This window comes from Thermobia domestica, chromosome 16, assembly GCF_964235325.1.
Source record: "Thermobia domestica chromosome 16, izTheDome1.hap1.1, whole genome shotgun sequence".
Taxonomy (NCBI): domain Eukaryota; kingdom Metazoa; phylum Arthropoda; class Insecta; order Zygentoma; family Lepismatidae; genus Thermobia; species Thermobia domestica.
In genome coordinates this window covers 183657105-183679840 of record NC_137469.1, presented here as the reverse complement: position 1 = coordinate 183679840, position 22736 = coordinate 183657105, and the positions used below count along the sequence as shown (strand labels likewise).

General features: G+C 34.7%; 1 long non-coding RNA gene across 1 annotated transcript; it reads right to left on the bottom strand.

Moving 5' to 3' along the window:
* Positions 1–2701: 2701 nt before the first annotated feature.
* On the bottom strand, positions 2702–15509 carry LOC145673543 (uncharacterized). Its single transcript, XR_014128782.1, has 2 exons — positions 15203–15509; positions 2702–3209 (listed from the first exon to the last, which is right to left on the bottom strand). It is a non-coding gene; the product is annotated as an uncharacterized LOC145673543 (long non-coding RNA).
* Between the last annotated feature and the right edge of the window lie 7227 nt (positions 15510–22736).

Genomic DNA, 22736 nt, shown 5'->3' with positions numbered 1-22736 from the left:
AGTCAATGTGATTAAATATATAAAGCTAAATTCGAAGTAATGTCATTTGATTGTTTCGACTTTGAAGACATAATGCTATGTATTCTGTTGAAGTATAACTAAGAACTAATCCTTTCAATACTTTTTTTTATTCTTTCTTCTCCATAAATGTAACAAATGTTTGCGAAATCGTAGCTAGATGGTTTTCTTTAATGATATATGCTAACCCCATACACTGTCTTGTGTGAATGAGTGTGTGTCTGAATGATAAATTTAGTTTTAAGTTGTAGTAGTGATACTGTTTAGTTGTATTAACATTCATAATATATGTGTCATGATTTATGATATGTGTTGTATTGTATTGTATTGTATTTATTTCGTCCTTTTTTCATACATTTAGCACTGTAATACAGTGCATATGAAGTGGACACGTCATTTATATATGAATACAAAAGTAAAAGAAACAATAATAGTGAAAATTACACACACTAGGTTACTAATTATACCTTACTTCTTACATCTTATCACACTGTACAATTTACATGACATCATTGTTAAAAATAAACTTAGCAATTATTACTTGCAGTGTATTTAGAAATCCTGCAACAAATATCTAATGCTAAAAGCGAGTAATGACATTGATTTACTGTACATCATGTAACAACCCACACAGCAATGAAATATTTTCAAAACGTTTCTAAAACGTGCCATCATTTTCCTTCAGAAAATGTATCCTACTTCCCTTAAGGAAATATATTCCATATGTTGTTGAAAACATTTTCCACATAATACTGAAAATATTCTCTAAATACACTCAAAAACGTTGTAGAAATATTTTATACGCCGTTAGAAAAGTTTTCCTAAAAATGTTTTCTGTACGATTTCCAAACATTACTGAAAAAGTATTTGAAACGTTTTATACAATGTTAACGGAATGGTTTTTAAAATGTTTCTCATGGAATATTTTAAAATTATTTACCAATAACGCAGACAATATTTTCCTACATATGCCAAAATATTTTCTTTACATGACAAAATATATTTAGTGAATATTTTTTGTACATCACAGAAAATATTTAAAGAATAGTTTCTGTGCATGACAAAATATTTAGGGAATATTTTCTGTACATGACAAAATATTTACAGAATATTTTCTGTACATGATAGAACCCAAAGCCCATAGGCCAATTCGGTTACTACTGCAGATACGAAAACAAGGTAAGATACAGAAGGAAATTTTTAAAATGCAGCAAGTTTTGTTTTTATATTAGTATACCGCCCAATAGTAACGAAAAGTACAACGCTGCCACTGTTGGACAACAACGAATGAAAGAAAGAAAGTTTGAAATTATTTGGACCAAAGGGAACGGAAAGACACAATGAAAAATATAGTGCAAGACCCAATTTCGCGTCCTTCGTATCTGCTCCCCCCCCCTCAACACCGTGGTTGCTATGCCTCTGGCGTGGATGTTGCATTTGCATGTTTATCCTTCACTGTGTCTCCTTTCAATTCTTCTCGGTGTAGCTAATTTCAAACCACACATTCTTTCATTCGTGTAGCCCGACATGATGTATGGTAACGCATTTTCTTTATTGAGCGGTACACTAGTACAAAAACAAAAGTGTTGCTGGAATTTAAAAGAGTCCTTACATATCTTACCGTGTTTCCATACCTGCAATAGTAACCGAGTTGGCCTATGGGCTCCGGACTTTTGCGTCACTCTGCATATACGGTATAACGGCTTCTTGCTGGGAACAAATAGTAAGTTGAAAACAAGGCGGCCAGGCTGTGACATAGCAGCTGGAAGAAAACATAAGATTCTTCTGTACAATTTTACCTGCTTAGACGTCTTTGCCTCACTCTGTCTTCATGACGAGGAACCATTGCGGCCCACAGACTCAGATCAAAAAAATAAATAAATAGATAAATAACTAAAAACAAAATAAAAATAAAATACCACTACTACTACTACTACTACTACTACTACTACTACTACTACTACTACTACTACTAATAATAATAATAATAATAATAATAATAATAATAATAATAAACAGTGTAAATTATAACTACGTAATGTTAACTTGCTCTCATAATTTTAAGCATTTTTTTTTAAACTCAAACTCTTATTTACACACAAAATGTTTCTGGGTGTTTCACTGGTACTACTGGTATGTGGACACGCCGTGCATATATGTTGGGGTGTCTTATGTGACTTACGACATTCAAACTGCACATCAGTGTGTTCACAATCGTCGCCTGCCAGTTTTAAAAGCGGCTGTATTGGATTTTTTTTTTTTTAATACGAAAAGGATTGAAGTTTAGACATCCATTTCAAGAAACAATTGTTGGCAATCCTTTTCCTATCTTAAAAATAATAAATCCAATATAGCCGCTTTGTAAATTGGCACGCGATGATTGTGAAGGCTCTAATTTGCAGTCTGAACCTCGCAACATCACATAAGACACCCCAACGTACATAGACGGCGTGGCCACATACCAGTAGTAGCAGTGGGACACCCTGAAGCATTCTGTGTGTAAATAAGATTTTGAGTTAATAATAATAATAATAATAATAATAATAATAATAATAATAATAAAAGCAGCTTAAAATTATGAGAGCAAGCTAACATTATGTAGTTATAATTTACACTGTACACTATAATAAATATACATCTATATAAGTTTATATCGGTTAGTAGTTAAATAAAAATATAAATGTACACTATTCTGGCATTATTTATTTAAATACTCTTCAGCAGCATCTTCATGCTGCTCGTATTATTTGTTTCTATACATTAAGAACAATCTTCTCAAATATCACATTAAGAACAATCTTCAACACTTGTTCTAGAAAATTATGTCACTGACACTAATTAAAAAAAAATCAACAACAATATTTATGTAAAATATGTTGCTGAAAATATGTTCTACAAATCTACGGCGCATGGGGAACAGATCTTTTCACGAAATGTCACTTTTTGCAACTTTCAAGAAATATCACATTGTTGAATAACCAGAAAACGTATTTGCTTCTTTATAATGTCACTTTTGATTACCACAACTAACTATAAATTCGACGCTGCGAATTGTCAGTTAAAGTTCTGTGGAACTGCAGCTGAATTCTTAACTGATCTTCTTGTTCGTCTCTGTATGACATGTTGAAGCCAAATCCCAATAATCTACGCGATCTCATCGTTAGTTACGTTTCTCTTGTGTTACACAGTTTCTGAAAATAAAAATAATAGGCAGCGTTTAATAACATAATAACAGCAGGGAATGATTAAAGATCAATTATTACATCTTAAACTTACAAAAATATTTAAAATGTTTGTGTAGGACCTACAGCAGCTTGTGAAGACAATATTGTGTTACAAAAGTAACATCCTGAAGAAAATGTAAACGGCAAGGAAGACAACAGCTTCAGCTGAAAGTGACACACCTTAGACTGTAGCTTATTTACGGACGTTGTAACATGTTGAAGCGGTCACACATTTTTTTTAAAAAGTATAGCATCTTATAAATATTAAACCTATTAAAAAAAAAATTGAAAACATGTGGCAGCATTTGAGTTGATGAAGAACTAGCGTCTCATTCCGAATGCTCTGATCTCAAATCTGGACCCGATCATCCTTTTTCCCTCAGTCGTACCAGGTGAATGCCGAGGTGGTTACTAAGGCCTTGATGACCGCTACCTTGCTTGATTTCTTTCCCCACGGAGCAGGCCATACATATTATTTTGCCTTATACAAATGAATAATTTTGATACGTTGCATTGCAAAGAATACAAAAAATCGCGAATATAGGAATGAATCATGAAATGCTCAAGAAAACTACCAACATGACAGAACAATTCAGTAAAAGGATGAAATGAAAGGTAAGGGGAAAAAACAAGGAATGTCCATGTGTGTGCTTTATTGGGTACTTTGTCCTATGAGATGGTGACTTTTGGTACTATTTGCCTGTATATATATATATGCATCCGTAGATGTAAAAATATCTATGTAAAAACAGGCAAAAGATTTGATTAAGCCTATGCCTTTTTACGAGGTTTTCAATATTAAAACACCGTTTTCTCAAAAATACAATTTTGTGACATTCCTTCTATTTTCCCCTTACCCTTCAAATATACTCTATACATGTTCAACTCTCTCTTCCACGGACACTTAAATGGAACGTGTCACTTGAAGATGGGAAAATTGCGCATTTTGCTAAAATAAGGATTTTCAAAGTGTTTTGAATGTTATAATAGCGCTTGTAGTACATGCTTTTGGGAAATAAAGTTTACAGGAAGATGATTCTGAGAAGTATTCATGGCACAATAGTATGTATTTAAAGCGAAGAAAAAATAAAAAGGGCGCCAGAAAGGTTTTTTTTTTTTTTTTTACAAGAATTTAAACATAGTGTATCCCTCTTCAAATGACAACTTCTTTGATTCTTTCCACTCTGAATCTAAGGTACGGCTTTTTTAATGCATTCAGTGCATTCACAACTTTATAAAGGTCTTACGTTGAAAAAAATGGAATCTTTAAGTTTAACGTCCCACGGTTATGCGGTTAGGCTAAAGGAGATGGTGATAATGAGAAATGAGTGAAATGGTGGAATGAAGAAAGTGGGAGGAAACGGGAGAACCCCGAGAAAACCCACGAGCACGGTATTTGCCACCACAAAGTCCACACGGCGCGAGCTGGGATCGAACCAGGGACCCCAAGCACTGGAGGTGAACGCTCTACAACTGAGCCACCGCGCCCTCGGGTCTTACGTTGAATGTTGTATATCTTAGCGCGAAAGCAACTAATTCGCCCAAGGAAAGTCCAAAATCTAATAAGAACCACTTCCAATCACTTGATCACCTTAATTGCACCAATAATATACCAACGAAAAGCTCAAAAACCTAGGTGGGTTTTTCCGGGCTGGGCCCAATTGGGCAAACCCTGAACACAATACAATACACACACACACACACACACACATATATATATATATATATATATATATATATATATATATATATATATATATATATATATATATATATACGCAAATCGCAAAAGAATAATTGTAATCTTTCGGCAAATCTAGTCTGATGGCCCCCTTTAATTTTATATATGCCAGGTGAAATATTTACATGTCGCCTGCCGCAAACCATTTAAGAGAAAATAAGAAAATTAGCGAAAGAATTATAATTTTTCAACAATTATTTCGAGCGGCACGCCAATAGTAAACCTGCAGGCAGAATTAGGTAATACTTGTTATGCCCCACAACTATTCTTGTTTATACCTTGTTTATTCCTTTTGCTTGTCATGTTGTTGGTTTATTTGTGTCTTTGCTTTCTGTGTTTATATTCGTGTTGTTCAGTATGTAAATTTTATTTGTTATATGTTTTGTCATATGTCAACTTAATTTTGGTCGGTACCAGAAATTAATTTATTTAAATATTAGAGGAAGAAGAAAGAATATTAAGAATAAGAAGAATATTAAGTGAAAGAAATGTAATTGTGATTGGAAATTGTTAATCTGTTACTTTTAACGGAAAATTTAATTAAAATAATAATCTTCAGAAGTGATTAATGTGTTTAAATTGTCATCGGCCAAAGGTTACATAATTTAATTTATGATTATTTAAGTTTCGAACGTTTTGTGTATATTTTAAAAGTGCCAAGAAAATAATGAAAATGCAGAGTTAAATACTTTCTTCTAGGGCTTAGGCCCTTACTCTTCCCTACCGCCACATCACCGTAAAATGGTTCTAATGTAAACTATTGTGTAATCTACAAGTATAAAATCCAAATTTTAGTAACCTTCTACAATTTAATCAATATAAATCTTTTGAAAATAGTTATTTGTTTCGGCACGACTTTATAATAATCGTAATGCCTATTTTGTTACTGAATCGTTATCTACATGATTGAATGACATATGAATCCGCATATCATTAGATGTAATCTATTCCTTTGTGTGAAACCGAGTTAATCCATGAAATTTAAATACTGAATTATGAAGTTAAGTAGCATATACAGCAACGCCAGAACGATTACTATTTATACGGAGGCTATATAAAAGGAATAAAAGATATAATTATGAATATGAATATTTAAAGATAAATGTATTAATGAAAGATTTAAGAATGTATTTGAAATACGATATAATTTATAGTTAATATACGTAGCCTTTGTGGAATTAATGAACTGTGGGTAATGCTGGTTATATAAATAGCAACTTTAGAGTCATAACAAGATAAGTTCTTATCATGGAAATGCTAGATGCGGAATTTTTAACTAAGTTCGGTAACCAAACGGTATTATTGATTTGTATTAAGTTTAATGTTGGAAATTCGTATTTTACTTGAAAACTTCCATACATTCCGTCAGTTAGTCACGGTTTCTTCTCATACCTTACCGTGCAATGTGATCGTATAGATCTTCATGGTTGTTTGCTTCTGAAATCAAGGATCTGGAACTAAATATACCTTTTTTTTCCACGTTTTGCGTAAACGTGGTGGCGACTCAGTTTAGGCCTATACAATAACTCTAAAATAAAAGTCAGATTTGTCAAAATTATGAAGCTTGTCGAAGAGCGTGACAGAGAATTTGGCGACCTTTCAGCCAGGATATTAGATAAAGAAGGCAAATCGTCGTGAAGATGTTAATAAATCGCTCTATCGAATATATGAAATATGAAGGAATGTTTTTGAAAATTTCCCCCCAAAATGTTAACTGTGAAGACGAGGAAATAAATATGGTGAATGTGGTGAGAAAGAAGAAAAGGTGCTACGGTCCTAGATACTATAAAGATTAACATGTCAGGTACTGAAGTTGAAAAAGACCTTTTTAAGTGTTGCCAAGAAGTAGTTCCGACAATAAAGAAAGGAAGTAAGAGGAAAATTAATACACGAGATAAAGCAATTACCTGTGGTAACTGCACAAAATTGTTTCACCAGAGATGTGTGGGAACTATAGAAAACCCAGATGATCAAGATATGGAATACTTTTCGAACTGGATCTGTAAAGACTGCCAACTGAAAGGAAGCGAAAATAATAATAAGACAGATAGTGAGGATGATTTTGAAGATACCGAAGAAGAGAAAGTAAAAGGAAAGGAGAGAGAACTGGGAAAAGAAGAAGCTCAACGGAAAGAAGAAGTACAAAATTCAAAAGAAGAAGAAGTGCCAAACGAAGAAACTAGACAGGAAGAATTGCAGAATTCGAAGGAAGAAGGAGAAATTGAAGAAAAAACACAAGCAGATAAATCTCAAGACATTTGTATTTTAATGGAATCAGTCGTGTTACATGAAGCCAAGGAACAACCGAGTGTGCCACAATCAGAATTAAACAGCCAAGAAATGTTTAAAATGTTTATGCAGCAGATATCCCTATTTCGGTTAGAAGTTACCAATAACATAACCACATTGGCTAATAACATGCAAACATTCGGAAAAGAGTTGAAGGAAGAAATACGGGAGGACTTAAATATAGCGATTGGAGATTTGAAGAAAGAAATTGTAGGTATAAAGAAAAAGGAGGAAGAAACGGAGAAACGATTAGAAGAGGTGGAAAAAACGGTTGATTCGTTAGTCAAGGCTCATGATGATGTCAGTATGGAAGTAGCCACGACTAGGAGCAGACAAGAGGAGAATTGTCAGAAAATTGAAGATAATACCCGTCGAATTGAAAAACTGGAAGACGAAGTGAAAACTCGCATGACGAAGCTGGAAGAAGAAATGAGGAACCAAAGACCGTGTGAAGAAAAATCTTACATGAATGGGAAGGACGTAGGTCACGATAATACTCCGGTAGTACCTATATTGCTGAGTTCTGCGACCGTATGTAGTACTACTATTACAACGGTAACCAGTAATCAACAGAGTATCTATGCCAATGATTCGTTGATGACGAACAGATCTAGTATTGGTTCCATAGTTACACCTCACCCTGTACCAGTATGTTCTGTGATAGAGCACTCTGCGATTAATAATCCAGTAATGGGGAATAAAACCATCAGTATGAACCCGATCGAAACATGTGGAACGATAGGACGTATAACTATGAATGATTTAAGTCATTTTCCTAAGTTCGACGGTCAGCCCAATGGAACAGCAAAAGCTTTTCTGGAAGAACTTACCCAAACGTTGAATCTCTTCACGTTGCGTGAAGACGAAAAATTGGTAATCACGCAAAGATGTTTACTTAAGGGAGCAGGAGCATGGTTCAGGAACGTGTTGCCAAATCTGCAGACATACCAGGATTTTGTTGACAGCTTCAAGCGACAGTATTTGTCCCCAAGACTAGAGAGGGTACAAAAGCGGAGATTACAGAATATGCGACATGAACGGAACCAATATCCTTCTTTAACGGATTTCGTATGGGCAATAGTGGAGCGCTATCACGCTATAATAACAGATGGGAATGAAAAAGAACTCATGGAAATAATCTTAGATAACATACCGCCAGAAGATGCCAAAATCGTCCGAGCGAACCCTAGTCGAAATGTGGATGACCTGGTACTAAAGATAGCCGATATGGAAGACTATGGTGATCCGTGGAGTTATAATGAGTCGAAACCTCGATACTCAGGAAATAATAAATCATACATGCGAACTCCACAAATACGATACGCGAAAAGGATGAAGATGGACTCCGCATCCCAAACAGAGAACCCAGATAACAATCCATCATTTGTTAACGAATCACCATCTGAAAATATTAACCAGAACAAATGGAGATACAACTACGGACCAGTTTACCCTAATAGGAGAGGAAATAATCGTGGATGGTATATGAATCCATATGGTCCTCCACCACCTTGGTGGAATAGAAGAAGAAACTTTCGAATGGGTCAAAATCAGAATGGAAACTCAAGAGTTAATGCTTCTGAATTGGAAAAAATTAATGTGTCATCATCTGCTACCGATGTGTCACATCCGATTCAGAATCCGCAATCGGGAAACTAACGCCGCAGCCTACGGAAACAGGGGTAGGTGGCTGCGATGGAAATGTATCCCCTGATATAGTTACTAATGATGACATCGTACGCAACCCGAAACAACTGGGTCAAGATATTCACCGATTATATGGTAATTTTATATTTAAAGAAGATCCTGATTTGTATGATCCGGAGGAAATGAGGAGGAAGCAATCACAAGATGATTATTGCAACTTATTGAAGAATAAAATAAAAGTAGAAAACTCGGAACATATTAAATTATTCAGATCATTACTGTTTGTTAAGAACGTGAAACGTGGGAGTTGGCTTCTGGTAGTGCCCCAAACTATGGCCAAGGACATTGTTCGTCGAATCCATCAGAAGGGCCATTTTGGTCAAAAGAAGTGTTTAGCTTTTTGCAAATCCATTTTCTATTGGAAAACATTGAAAAAGGATATGATACACTGCATCCAAGATTGTTTAGAGTGCGCTAAGACTAAACCAGCGAATCGTAAAATCCAATGTGAAAAATATCATCTGGACGCAAATTATGCACATAATAAGATTTGTTTAGATTTAGAAGGTAAACTTCCTAATAGTCATGGTTTCCAGTATATTCTATCCGTTGTTGATGTATACTCACGCTTTGTTTGTTTCTATCCTCTACGTAAAGCTAACACCGCGGAAATAATTAGAACGCTAGAAAAGTACTACTTTTATGTTTTTCCTTATCCATCTTCCATTGTAAGCGATCAAGGAGCACAATTTACCTCGGCGCAGTGGAAAAAGTTTTGCCAGGAACGCAAAATTAAACATTGCCTAACATCTCCTTATAATCCTCGAGGAAATGGTATCATAGAAAGAAAACATCGAGATCTCAACCGGATTATAAGACTGTATTGTGCTGAAGAACAAAGTAATTGGAGTAAAATGTTGAAACCTGTACAGGATCTTTTAAATAATTCTGTGAATATCATGACGCAACAGGTTCCTGCCGAAATCTTTCTCGGGCATTCATCTGTGGACATATTCAAGAAAGCGTATAATTGGCCGGAGGAATTATATCCTTTGGATATACATGATAGAATCATAAGCTTACGAAATCCTGTCCTGCCGAAATCATCTACTAAAGCCACGAGTGAGAAAGATATTGTGCTGAAACCTGGAGATTTAGTTATGAAAAAGACACACTATTTATCATCTGCGTTCAAAAGTGAATCAGCGAAATATTTGAACTGCTATGTGGGACCTTATTTAGTAAGTAAAGTGTTACGCAATTGTGCAGTGCTGGATACTTTAGATAATAAATCGATTGGAACTCATAACTTCCGAAATTTGAAACTCTTCAAATGTTCACCTGAACAAAAAACTAAATTAATGGAAAAATATGCTATAGAGAAGACGTAAAAAAAAAAAAAATATCACTGATAATTTTTTTTTCTTGAAGAGGGGGAAAGTTGTTATGCCCCACAACTATTCTTGTTTATACCTTGTTTATTCCTTTTGCTTGTCATGTTGTTGGTTTATTTGTGTCTTTGCTTTCTGTGTTTATATTCGTGTTGTTCAGTATGTAAATTTTATTTGTTATATGTTTTGTCATATGTCAACTTAATTTTGGTCGGTACCAGAAATTAATTTATTTAAATATTAGAGGAAGAAGAAAGAATATTAAGAATAAGAAGAATATTAAGTGAAAGAAATGTAATTGTGATTGGAAATTGTTAATCTGTTACTTTTAACGGAAAATTTAATTAAAATAATAATCTTCAGAAGTGATTAATGTGTTTAAATTGTCATCGGCCAAAGGTTACATAATTTAATTTATGATTATTTAAGTTTCGAACGTTTTGTGTATATTTTAAAAGTGCCAAGAAAATAATGAAAATGCAGAGTTAAATACTTTCTTCTAGGGCTTAGGCCCTTACTCTTCCCTACCGCCACATCACCGTAAAATGGTTCTAATGTAAACTATTGTGTAATCTACAAGTATAAAATCCAAATTTTAGTAACCTTCTACAATTTAATCAATATAAATCTTTTGAAAATAGTTATTTGTTTCGGCACGACTTTATAATAATCGTAATGCCTATTTTGTTACTGAATCGTTATCTACATGATTGAATGACATATGAATCCGCATATCATTAGATGTAATCTATTCCTTTGTGTGAAACCGAGTTAATCCATGAAATTTAAATACTGAATTATGAAGTTAAGTAGCATATACAGCAACGCCAGAACGATTACTATTTATACGGAGGCTATATAAAAGGAATAAAAGATATAATTATGAATATGAATATTTAAAGATAAATGTATTAATGAAAGATTTAAGAATGTATTTGAAATACGATATAATTTATAGTTAATATACGTAGCCTTTGTGGAATTAATGAACTGTGGGTAATGCTGGTTATATAAATAGCAACTTTAGAGTCATAACAAGATAAGTTCTTATCATGGAAATGCTAGATGCGGAATTTTTAACTAAGTTCGGTAACCAAACGGTATTATTGATTTGTATTAAGTTTAATGTTGGAAATTCGTATTTTACTTGAAAACTTCCATACATTCCGTCAGTTAGTCACGGTTTCTTCTCATACCTTACCGTGCAATGTGATCGTATAGATCTTCATGGTTGTTTGCTTCTGAAATCAAGGATCTGGAACTAAATATACCTTTTTTTTCCACGTTTTGCGTAAACGTGGTGGCGACTCAGTTTAGGCCTATACAATAACTCTAAAATAAAAGTCAGATTTGTCAAAATTATGAAGCTTGTCGAAGAGCGTGACATACTCAAGCAGACTGTTTTACCAAATTTTGACGCATTTCTTGCATCTTCCGGTCTCTTTTTGCAGAACATGCACTAAACGAAAAGAAATCCTTAAGTTTAATATCCCACGATCATGTTGGTTAGGCTAAAGGAAACGGTGATAATGAAAAATGAAGAAAGTGGGAGGAAACGGGAGAACCCCGAGAAAACCCACGAGAAAGTCCACACGGCACGAGCTGGGATCGAACCAGGGACCCCAAGCACCGGAGGTGAACGCTCTATCACTGAGCAACCGCGCCCCCTATGTACTAAATGAGGAGCTCTAAAAGAAAAAGCGAAACAACTTCTGTTAGGTGGCCAGTAAAAAAGCACGCATGCTATCTGAGTCAGGGCAGAAGCACAGCAGGGGGGCACGCATAAACGAGGATGGTGCAAAAACATTTACAATATTTGTAATTATTCTTATCTTCAAAAACACTTAATTTCGATCCTAAAAAAAAAAAAATACCTTTCACAGCTAATACACGAGTGTTACACCGCCTTTCTTTCTTACCTTTACGACAGAAAATAGTGTATGTAGGGCTATTGCCTCTGTTCTGAATTTTTCTTCTTGAATAAATCTTTTCCACACTTTGCGCAGTTGATTTTACGCGCTTCACCATACCATGACTGTAGAAACTTTATAATCCTTCTCTCTTTATTACACAATTCTTTAAAAAAAAAAAAAGTTTACATTACGGCCATCGCAGATGTTCACAACTGACGTATGAACCGGAAATTCCCGCCGCTTACTTCTACCCTATTTGCATTCAAAATCCATTTCAATAAGCTGTGCAATGATAGAAATAACTTACATTAACACTCTCATTCCTTCACGAAAAATATTTCACATCATATTTTATCTATAAATTTTGTTCTCGGCGTAAACGTCTGCTCGAGAGAACCCAAGAATTATTATAACCCACTGGTGTATTTAAGGGGGGCTTCCGGGCTTAAGCCCCTTGAAATTGTACTTACTATATTAAAGTAAATGAATTATCTTGGAGAACAAAGTTAGCCAAGCCCTTCTCCCGTGAAAAAAAAAGTCGTAAATACGTCATTAAAATGGTAATATACGCGCAATTATCCCGTCACCAAAATAGAAATGTACGTGCCTACTCCCTTCGGAAGCATCCCCTCGGCCCCCCCCCCCGCCTTCACCCTCCCTGACTCGGTTAGATGGCATTCGTGCTTTTTAGTAGCCCCGTAACACAGATTGGTTTGTATTTTTTGGGCTTCTTATCCACACATCAGGAATCAGTATAAATACGCAAATCGTAAAAGAATTGTAATTTTTCGACAATTAATTCTGACGGTCGCCTTGAATTTATAAGTGAAAAATTTATACGTCGCTTGGCGAAAATCATTAAATAGACAACAAGAAGGAAAGTAGCGAAAGAATTATATTTCACTAAGTATTTCGAGCAGTGCTTCTTCCAGACTTGTCTTTGGGAGGGCAGTGGCTCCCCGGAGCAGACCAAAATAATACGTTTATAATAATAACTAGAATAGCACGAGCAATGCCCCCGGAACATTACTTTTGAAAGAAACACTGCTTTCGAGTGGCACACCAGAAGTAAAACTGCACGCAGAATCATTATAACCTGTCATAAAAATGGTAATGTACGCATCTTTTTAAACTCTTTACTTTGAACAAGGCAGTGATATTATGTCAGTACATAGTATTGCCGAATGAGCATTAGCGAAAAATGAAATGAAATGAAATCTTTTAGTTTTACGTCCCACGATTATGCCGGTTAGGCTAAAGGAGACGATGATTATGAGAAATGAATGTAATGGTGAAATGAAGAAAGTGGGAGGAAACGGGAGAACCCCGAGAAAACCCACGCACACGGTGTTTGTTCACCACAAAGTTCACTTGGCGGGGGCTGGGATCGAACCCGGGACCCCAAGCACCAGAGGTGAGCATTAGCGAGTGAAGGCGGGTTAGAGTCCCGCAGGGCACGTTGTTTTCTCTTTCCTTCTTGGGAACTGTAACTGCAGAAACCGGTTCAGATCAATTGGTCATTGTCACTGCCTTGACTAAAGTAAAGACTTGCCCGCATATTTTCCCTTTGGAAGCATCCCCTCGCTCCTGCTGACCTCCAACTTTGCAATGCTCTGACTCAGACAGTATTGGTGCGGGAAGCTTCTAGAACACAGGTCCCCCATATAGGTTAATAGATGTTTCTTTTCTGTATCAAAGTAAAATATTTAATTCACATAGTATTGCCGAGCGAGCGTTAGCAAGTGAAGGCGGGTTAGAGCCCCGCAGGGCACGTTGATTTCTGTCTTTATTACAGATAAATGGGAAGAGGAACCTGTGTTCTACATCCCTACACGTAGTACAGGCTGATTTATATTTTTTGCACTGTAGTTTTTACGTCATACATCCGGCAACGTATATATATACGCAAATCATAAAAGAATAACTATACTTTTTCGACAATTACTTCTGACGCTCCTTTTGAATTTTATCTATTCCATGTGACGTATTTCAAATCGCCTAGCGCAAATCTTTAGGAGACAATAAGGCTTGTGTATAGCCCGCTCCCCCCAGTTCTTTGTCACCGGAACTGGAAGAGTCAGTACTACTACTACTTATATCGAGAACAGAACCAAACCAACCCCTGCGGGGCTTCTAACCCGTTCCTACTACTATTGCTACTAACTACCACCACTACTACTACTATTGCTACTAACTACTACTACTACTGCTACTATTACTACTACCGCTACTAAAGCTACTACTACTAGTTATACTAAAGCTTCCTTACCGCAAGATTTACATCTTAAATCTTTATAACATGCGATTCCGATTCATTATGAACTAGTATGAATCGTTAGAATCACTATGATTCGTTAAAAATCATTGGGGGGAGCGGGCTATACTCAATCCGACAATAAAAAGAAAATTATTAAAAGAATCTATTTTTCAGCAATTATTTCGACTGGTGAGCCAAAAGTAAACCTTCACGGTATTTTATGTATAGAGATGAAAAATAGAAATCTAGCATCCCATACCTTTATTAATTTGTAAACATAAATTTCTCGATAATACATAGTATACATGAGAACACCCTGATCTGCGTTTCTTGTGTTCTATTACCATTTCTACATGAAATACCATAAATTTTCTACGTAGTGCAATATAAGAAGTACCCATGTGCACAAGACATGCGATATGCCTTAAATCCCCCCCTCCACACACACATAGTCATAGATAAAGTACAAGGGCACTACACATGCAGATATGCAGATATAAAGTACAGGTACGTTCTTTTTTTATTTTCGTATCAGTCGATAAGTAAATAAAAGTCGCTTTGTTACCCCCTTTGTAAGTTCGTACATACTCAATGAATAATCCCTAAAAGTATGAGCGTCCTGCTTATTCGGGAACTGATGCAGCTTCATGTATACTATACAGACACTCAATCACTTATAAAGACAATAAAACTAAATTATTTTATGTAATCGTTATACTTACCGACTTTTCTTGTCTTTCTTTCTTTCTTCTTCACTATTAACAGAGTTGAGGTGTGCCTCCGACTTCGGAAAAGTCTTCTTTAATTTCAAATCACTCATTAACTAATTAAAATTGGGTATATTACCAACTTTTTAAGTAGGTAGATATTCAATGAATAATTCCTGGCTCCTTAACTATAACCCTTTTTCTATATAAAGATATCTTCTTCAACATGACTGAATATAGTGAGATTTATTTTATTTTATTTATTTATTTTTTAAATATTCCTTCTTGTCTTGACTTGTGAATTCAACATAGCGCGCAAGGAATGCTGGTACCTTTGATGAACAAATGACGGTTGATGTAGCGATGCTAATTAGCAATCTCACACATTGGATATCATAAATTTCAAATTTTTAACAAATATATTTCTTTGGTGCTGCTATAATTAGTATAATGATTGGTAATAATGCTACTACGATACTCTCGTGAGAGAATTTATTCAACATTCGATAAAATATTCTGCAAATAATTCTAAAATATTACATGAAAATATTTCATTTAAGTTACAGGACAAGATAACAAACACATTTCCATACAAAATTAATAGGAGTTTTAAAAATATTTCTTATCTTACGAACGAATTTATTTTTAAAATATTCGAAATATTTTAAAAATTATATTTCATATGTTTTCTTGTAACAATAGAAAAGAATGTAAATGACATGTTGGAAAACATTTTATTCTGTTTATAGGCCTATTCTGTTTCCTTTATCATGTATGTAAAACATTTTTTGTGTTACTTAGAAAACATTTTCTCTCTCAACTAGGGGTAAAAGTACGGGGGGACGCCACCCCCACCTCGAGAAAATATATACGGCGTCTACCCAGTTCCTAAAAAAAATTACAATGGGCAAAGATAGGCAGGGTGAACGACGTGACGTCATCCGCTACCTACCGTCCCCCAACCTTTTCAGATCCACTTTTACCCCTGCTCTCAACATTGAAAACATATTACATTACATTTAACACAATATTTCTATTACAATTTGTGAAAATTTTCCATACATTATTTTCCTACTAACGTTCTAAACATGCACATCCTGTTCAGTGGCATATTTACGATTTTGTTTTGTGGAGGGAATCTTTGCTAACTTTATTCCTGAAAATGTGAAAATTGTGCAGGATATTTCATTTACTTTAATATAGTAAAACAATTTCGGGGGAGGATTAAGCCCGGAAAGCTTATTTAACGCCAATGCTTCCCGTAGTTAATTAAATGTTCTCCAAACACATTTTAAAAAATAGTTCCGGTATATAGTTGGGATACTTCTCAGATATAACAAGGAATATGTGTTCTCCAGTAACGGAAGAGTATATTCTGAAAACATGTAAAAATGTTTCTATAATAGACCTATATCAGAAAATGTTGTTCACTAAAGACACAAAATATCTTCCAAAACACAATGGAAAACATTTTCTATTCATTTTTAATGTTTTCTTTTAACTGTTTTAAAGTTTTATATTCAAAATTCCATAAAATATTCTGGAAATAATACTAAAATATCATACGAAAATACTTAATTTAAGTTATAGGAGAAGATTACCAAAATACTTTTGTAAAAATTAAGTAAACCTTTTTAAAACATTTCTGAAAAATATTTCTTATATTACGAAATAATTTATTTTTAAAATATTCTAAATGTTTTTAAAAATATATATTTAATACGTTTTCTCGTAAAAATAGAAAATATTACAAATAACGAATTAGAAAACATTTTTTAAATATGTGGAATATATTTCGTTTGATTGCTTTCCGTATCATATATGGAAAACATTTTTAGTATCATTTCGAAAATATTTCCCTTCTCAACAGTGAAAACATATTAAATTAGATCCAAAACAATATTTCTAATATATTTTGTGAATATTTTCCTGGTTTTACTTTCCGGCAAGCATTCTCAAAGTGTACTCCAGGTAATTTCTAAAATGTTTTACAAACATTTTTGGGAAAATATTTTTGGGAAATATTCGGAATACATTGGGGAAACCAGCATGGAAATCTTCAGAGAAGGAAAACCTTTTGAAAACCAAGGAAAATATTTTCTTTTGATTGAGGAAATATTCCTTGCTGTGTGGGAATTCTATTCACTTAGCAGTTCATGTATTCCTGTACCGAGTAAAAGCAATGTTGTAATAAATATTTCTGGAGTTCTTTTTTAAATTTAGCAACAGAGTCCTGAGTTTTTATTTCTTTCGGAAGTTTATTGTAAAGCATGATACCCGCGTATTTACACCTTTTTTCATATAATACTGTTCTGTGTTCTACAATAGAAAAGTTTTGTTTGTTTCTCGTATCATGATCATGTTGTTGTTCTACTCGCGTAAGGATACCTTGTAGGTGTCTCTTTACAAATATCAATAGATTTAAAATAAACAAACAGGGTACTGGAAGTATACGAAGTTTTTTATATATTGGTTTGCAATGATCTTTTGGTTTAGCAGTTGCTATCATTCTTATTATTCGTTTCTGTATCGTAAAGATTACTTTGGCCTTGTGTGTATTTCCCCAAAATATAATACCATATGTTAAATTCGATTGGAATAATCCAAAGTAAATTGTTTTTAAAATAGACTCTCTTAAAACATTTTTAAGAACTTTAATTGCGAAATATATTTGGTTTAATTTTTTACTAAGCTTAGTTATTTGCACATCCCAGGAGAGATTTTTATCTATCCAAATTCCTAAGAACTTAGTTGAGTTTACATATTCTATTTCGTTATTTTGAATTACAATGTTCCTAGGCTGTGCATGTTTGTTGCGCATGTGATGAAAATTGATTGCTTGTGTCTTTTCAATATTTAATTTAAGCTTATTTTCTTTAACCCAGTGAGATAGTTTACAAAGGATTTCGTTTGCACTACCTTCAACAACCTCATTTGTTTTACCTTTTACTATAATATTAGCGTCATCTGCATAAAGGGATGCTTCTGCTGGAGCAATATTACTTGGTAGGTCGTTAATATATATCAAAAATAATAGCGGCCCTAATACGGATCCTTGTGGCACTCCACATGTTATTTCTTGTTTCTCTGATATGTAGTGTGTAGCTTGGTTTGTATCCCTATTATTGTATGTAATTTCCACTACTTGCTACCGATTTTTCAGATACGATTGAAACCATTTGGATGCAATGCCTCTTATTCCGTAATTTTGTAGCATTGAGAGAAGATTTCTATGTGACACTAAGTCAAATGCTTTCGAAAGATCCAGAGAAACACCTATATATTTCTCCTTACTATCTAAACTTTTATGTACACTATCCACGAAGTTATATATTGCGGTTTCCGTTGATTTCCCTTAATAACCAAGGTCATGAAGGACCGATACTAATTGATTTAAATCGGCTCTAGGAGAGAAACCAAAATAACAGGATGAGCCTGAATACGACGTCTTCTGTAAGAGAAGTTGAAATTCCTATTGATGCAATACATAAATATATTAAGTTGATAACTTTAATTGTGTTCTTTCTTCGGCTAATTCATATGTGTGGTCGATCTCAGATTATGGAGTTCAGTGACTGGATAGTTAATATTTACCATTCAGGATTATCTTACAACCAATTAAGTTCCATTCGCTTGGGCTGGGTTTGGGCAACTCCCTCTTGTGCAGTCGCCTGGACCCAGGTCAGGCTCGTATGTATGGACATGTGTCTATTTCCGGATCACTTCAGAATTGATCCTCCGTTAAAAAAAACATTCAAGTTCATTACTATATTTCCTGAATTATCCAGTAATCATTTCTCCTCCAATCCTTTATCTTTCTTCATTCTTTCTCTTTTCCGCTTCTTCCCTGCCTCTCTCTGCTACTCTTCTTTCTCACTCTTCTTTTTCCTATCACTAACAAAACTGAAAACGGGGTCGTGACGGGGATTAGTCGCTATCAGCACGGTCAATAAGTTGTTTCGATAGTTTTTTTTCCTTCGGAAGTCCGATATGAAATGATTAACTCGAAAATGAACATATACAGAAATAATAATAATAATAATAATAATAATAATAATAATAATAATAATAATAATAATAATAATAAAATTTATTCATGATTTCAATTATCAGAGATGAAAGTATTGTATTTCTTCCTTACTTCGGGCGACTCCTCCTTCCAACCACGAGCAAAATACCCCCGTTTACATAATTTAATTAATAGGGTAAAATGGTTTTCCTCGTATTTTTCTGGTGTGGAAGAATTGTATGATTATTAAAATGAGGATTGATATTACTAATGGAATAACACCTCCTAGTTTATTAAGAATAGAGCGAAGAATAGCGTAAGGAAACAAGAACTACCATTCTGGTTGAATGTGCACGGGTGTCACTAGAGGATTAGCTGGGGTGAAAATTTCTGGATCTCCTAATATATAAGAATTTCAAACAGTAAGTAATATTAAGGCCGTTATTATTATTAGGAATTCAATAATATCCTTTGTTGAAAAGTAGGGGTAGAAAGGAATTTTATCTTGATTTTTATTAAGCCCTAAGGGGTTGTTAGAACCTGTTTGATGAAGAAATAGAAGGTGTACTATTGATATGGCAGCTACAATGAAAGGTAAAGAATAGCTTTAAAGTAGCATTATGTACGGCGAATCCCCCTCAAATTCATTGTACAAGTATTATTCCTAAATAGGGAATAGCTGAAAGCAAATTTGTAATGACTGTTGCCCCCCAAAAGAACATTTGACCTCAAGGTAAGACATATCCTACGAAGGCTGTTGCTATAACTAAAAGTAAGATAGCAAATCCTACTCTTCAAGTATGAAGGTAAAGAGAAGAGCCATAGTATATCCCCCGGCCCACGTGTAAGTAAAGGCAAATGAAGAAGGAGGAGTCATCGTTAGCATGTAATGTACGTAAAAGTCACCCAAAATTAACATCTCGACAAATGTGAATTACTCTATTAAAATCTAACTCAATTCTTGATACATGGTGTATTGCTAAGAATAGGCCTGTGGTAATTTGAATAATTAAACATAGGCCAAGGAGGGACATGAAGTTTCATCAATATGAGATGTTAATCCGTGCGGGGAGATCAACTAAGGCATTATTAGAAATTTTAAAAAGGGGATGATGTAGGCGAATTGGTGTTGACATATGTTTTAGATGGCCGAAGAAATCCTTGATATAAACTAATTTTTGCTACAGCAATTAATGTAGTAAATCAGTATGTGCCTAATATAATAGCGTTTATTGAGATTGCTGTTATGTAAAATTTTATACCAGGAATTTCTTGGTAGTTAGTTGTACATACATGAGAGTCAGGAATTAGGAAACTAACGAGCATTTATATTATCAACATGGCGGCTAATACACAGCAACCTTGCACGGGATGCGAACTAACAGTTTTAAAATTTGTGAAGCAATTCGTTGATTTGAAGGTTGTCTTGCTGAATACCGGTTTTACCGAGATACCGTTAACAAAATTCGTCCACGATTTCCTGCTGGAGATAGGGGAGTTGTAGCGCTCGCTCGGAACGAACCTAGCTACTAACTGATATGGGGTATCTCTGTTCTAGATCCTAACCTAACGTAACCTGATCTAACCTTTCCCCCACCTCGCGATGTAACGAAAGCAGGCCTAAAATCAGTTAAAAACGTACATATTGAAAGATTATAAATTTTAATAGCTTCTAGCTTCTATTAAGATTTTGCTAAAAAAATATCGGACGTCCAACTTCGGAATACATGCCAGAAAAAATCCGGAATTCGAAAAATCAGGAATTTATAAAATTCCGGAAGTTTTAAAAAATTGGATTTTTCCGAAATCGAATTGTTTCGCGAAATTGGATTTTTTTATAAATAAGGGAAATAAACTTCGGATTTTTATTCGAAAAATCGAAAAAAAATGGAAAAACGGAACATTTTTGGAAAATAGAATACTTGGATAATCTGAATACGAAAAATTTCCGAAATTTTGATAAACAGAAAATTTTCTGGAGAAACGGGTAACAGAAAAGTCGTCGATAACCAGAAAATTTCTCGGAAAATGGAAAATTAGCAGAAACGTCTTTTCAAAACAAAACAAAACAAAAAAGATAGCCATTTATAAACCATATAACTTCGATAATTATTTCTCAAATACAGTGACTCAAAAAAGTATTCATACACCCAAAAATTAGTCGTAGGGGAGTTATATGTGTGAGCGGGAAATTGGAAGTTACATTGAAACAAAGAGACGGAATAACACTAACAGTTGCATGAGTTGAAAATCCGCCAATACTATAAGAAGACGAGCACAATGTGAATCACGTAATTATGATACTCAAAAAAGAATTCATACAGCGGGACAGTTATCCTGTTCTGTACCTTGAGCACTTGTACTGTCCAACTCGAGCAATCGTACTGTATCTGCAGCAAGAGTTCATTGTATGCCTGTTAGTCTGCTCTCGTTGTGAGTGCTAATGGTCAAAATGGGGCGCAAGAAAAGTGAACTTTCCTTAACGCAACGTGATGGGGTTGTTTCTCTTTATAAAGAAGGTAATAATTATCGTGAAATTGCAAAGACTCTCTCAATTAGTTTTGGTTCTGTTAGTTCCATCAGAAAGAAGTATAAAGAGACTGGAACAACAAAAAATAGACGAAGATCGGGACGCCCAAATGTTCTTAGACGCCGCGACCAATGGAAATTAGTCAATTTAGCACGTAAAGCACCCTTTAGAAGTGCTGTGTCTTTGGCTGAAGAAATCGCGTCAACATCTACTTGCATTGTGAATCCTCAAACTATACGAAATGTGCTATATAGTGTCAATTTTAATGCTAGTACAGCCAGAAAGAAAACACACATCTCAGAAGTAAACCGACAAAAGCGCCTAAAATTTGGCAACGAATACCATACTAAGCCTTACGAATTTTGGGACACTGTTGTATTTTACGATGAATCGAAGTTTAATATATTCGGATCAGATGACAAAAGATGGATGTGGCGAAAGCCAAAGACTGAATTGCAATCGCAACACATTATCTGTACAGTAAAACACGGAGGAGGAAGTGTGGTGGTTTGGGGATGCATGGAATCTTCTGGAGTGGGAAACTTAGTTTTTATTGAAGGGGGCATAGATGCTAATAAGTATATTAGTGTGTTGCGCCATAACGTATGAAACAGTGTACAGAGGTTGGGTCATGACAGTCTTTGTTTTCCAACTGGACAATGACCCTAAGCATATCGCTTAAAAACTAGGGAATGGTTCCTGTTCCACCACAAAGCCCAGATGTCAATGCTATCGAACACTTGTGAGATTATCTGGGCTATACAGTACAGAAACGCCGTCCTTTGAGCAAGAAAGCACTACAAAAGATACTTTTGTATGAGTGTTCTAAGATTTCCCCAGAAATGACCAAAACGCTCGTTCGGTCGATGCCAAGGCGCCTCGAGGCAATAATTAATGTTAAAGGTATGCACACAAAATATTAAAATCTTGATTTTCGCATACAGATTGTTAGAACATGTCGTGATTTGTAATTCGTGTTGCTGTATGAATACGTTTTTTGAGTTGAGAAA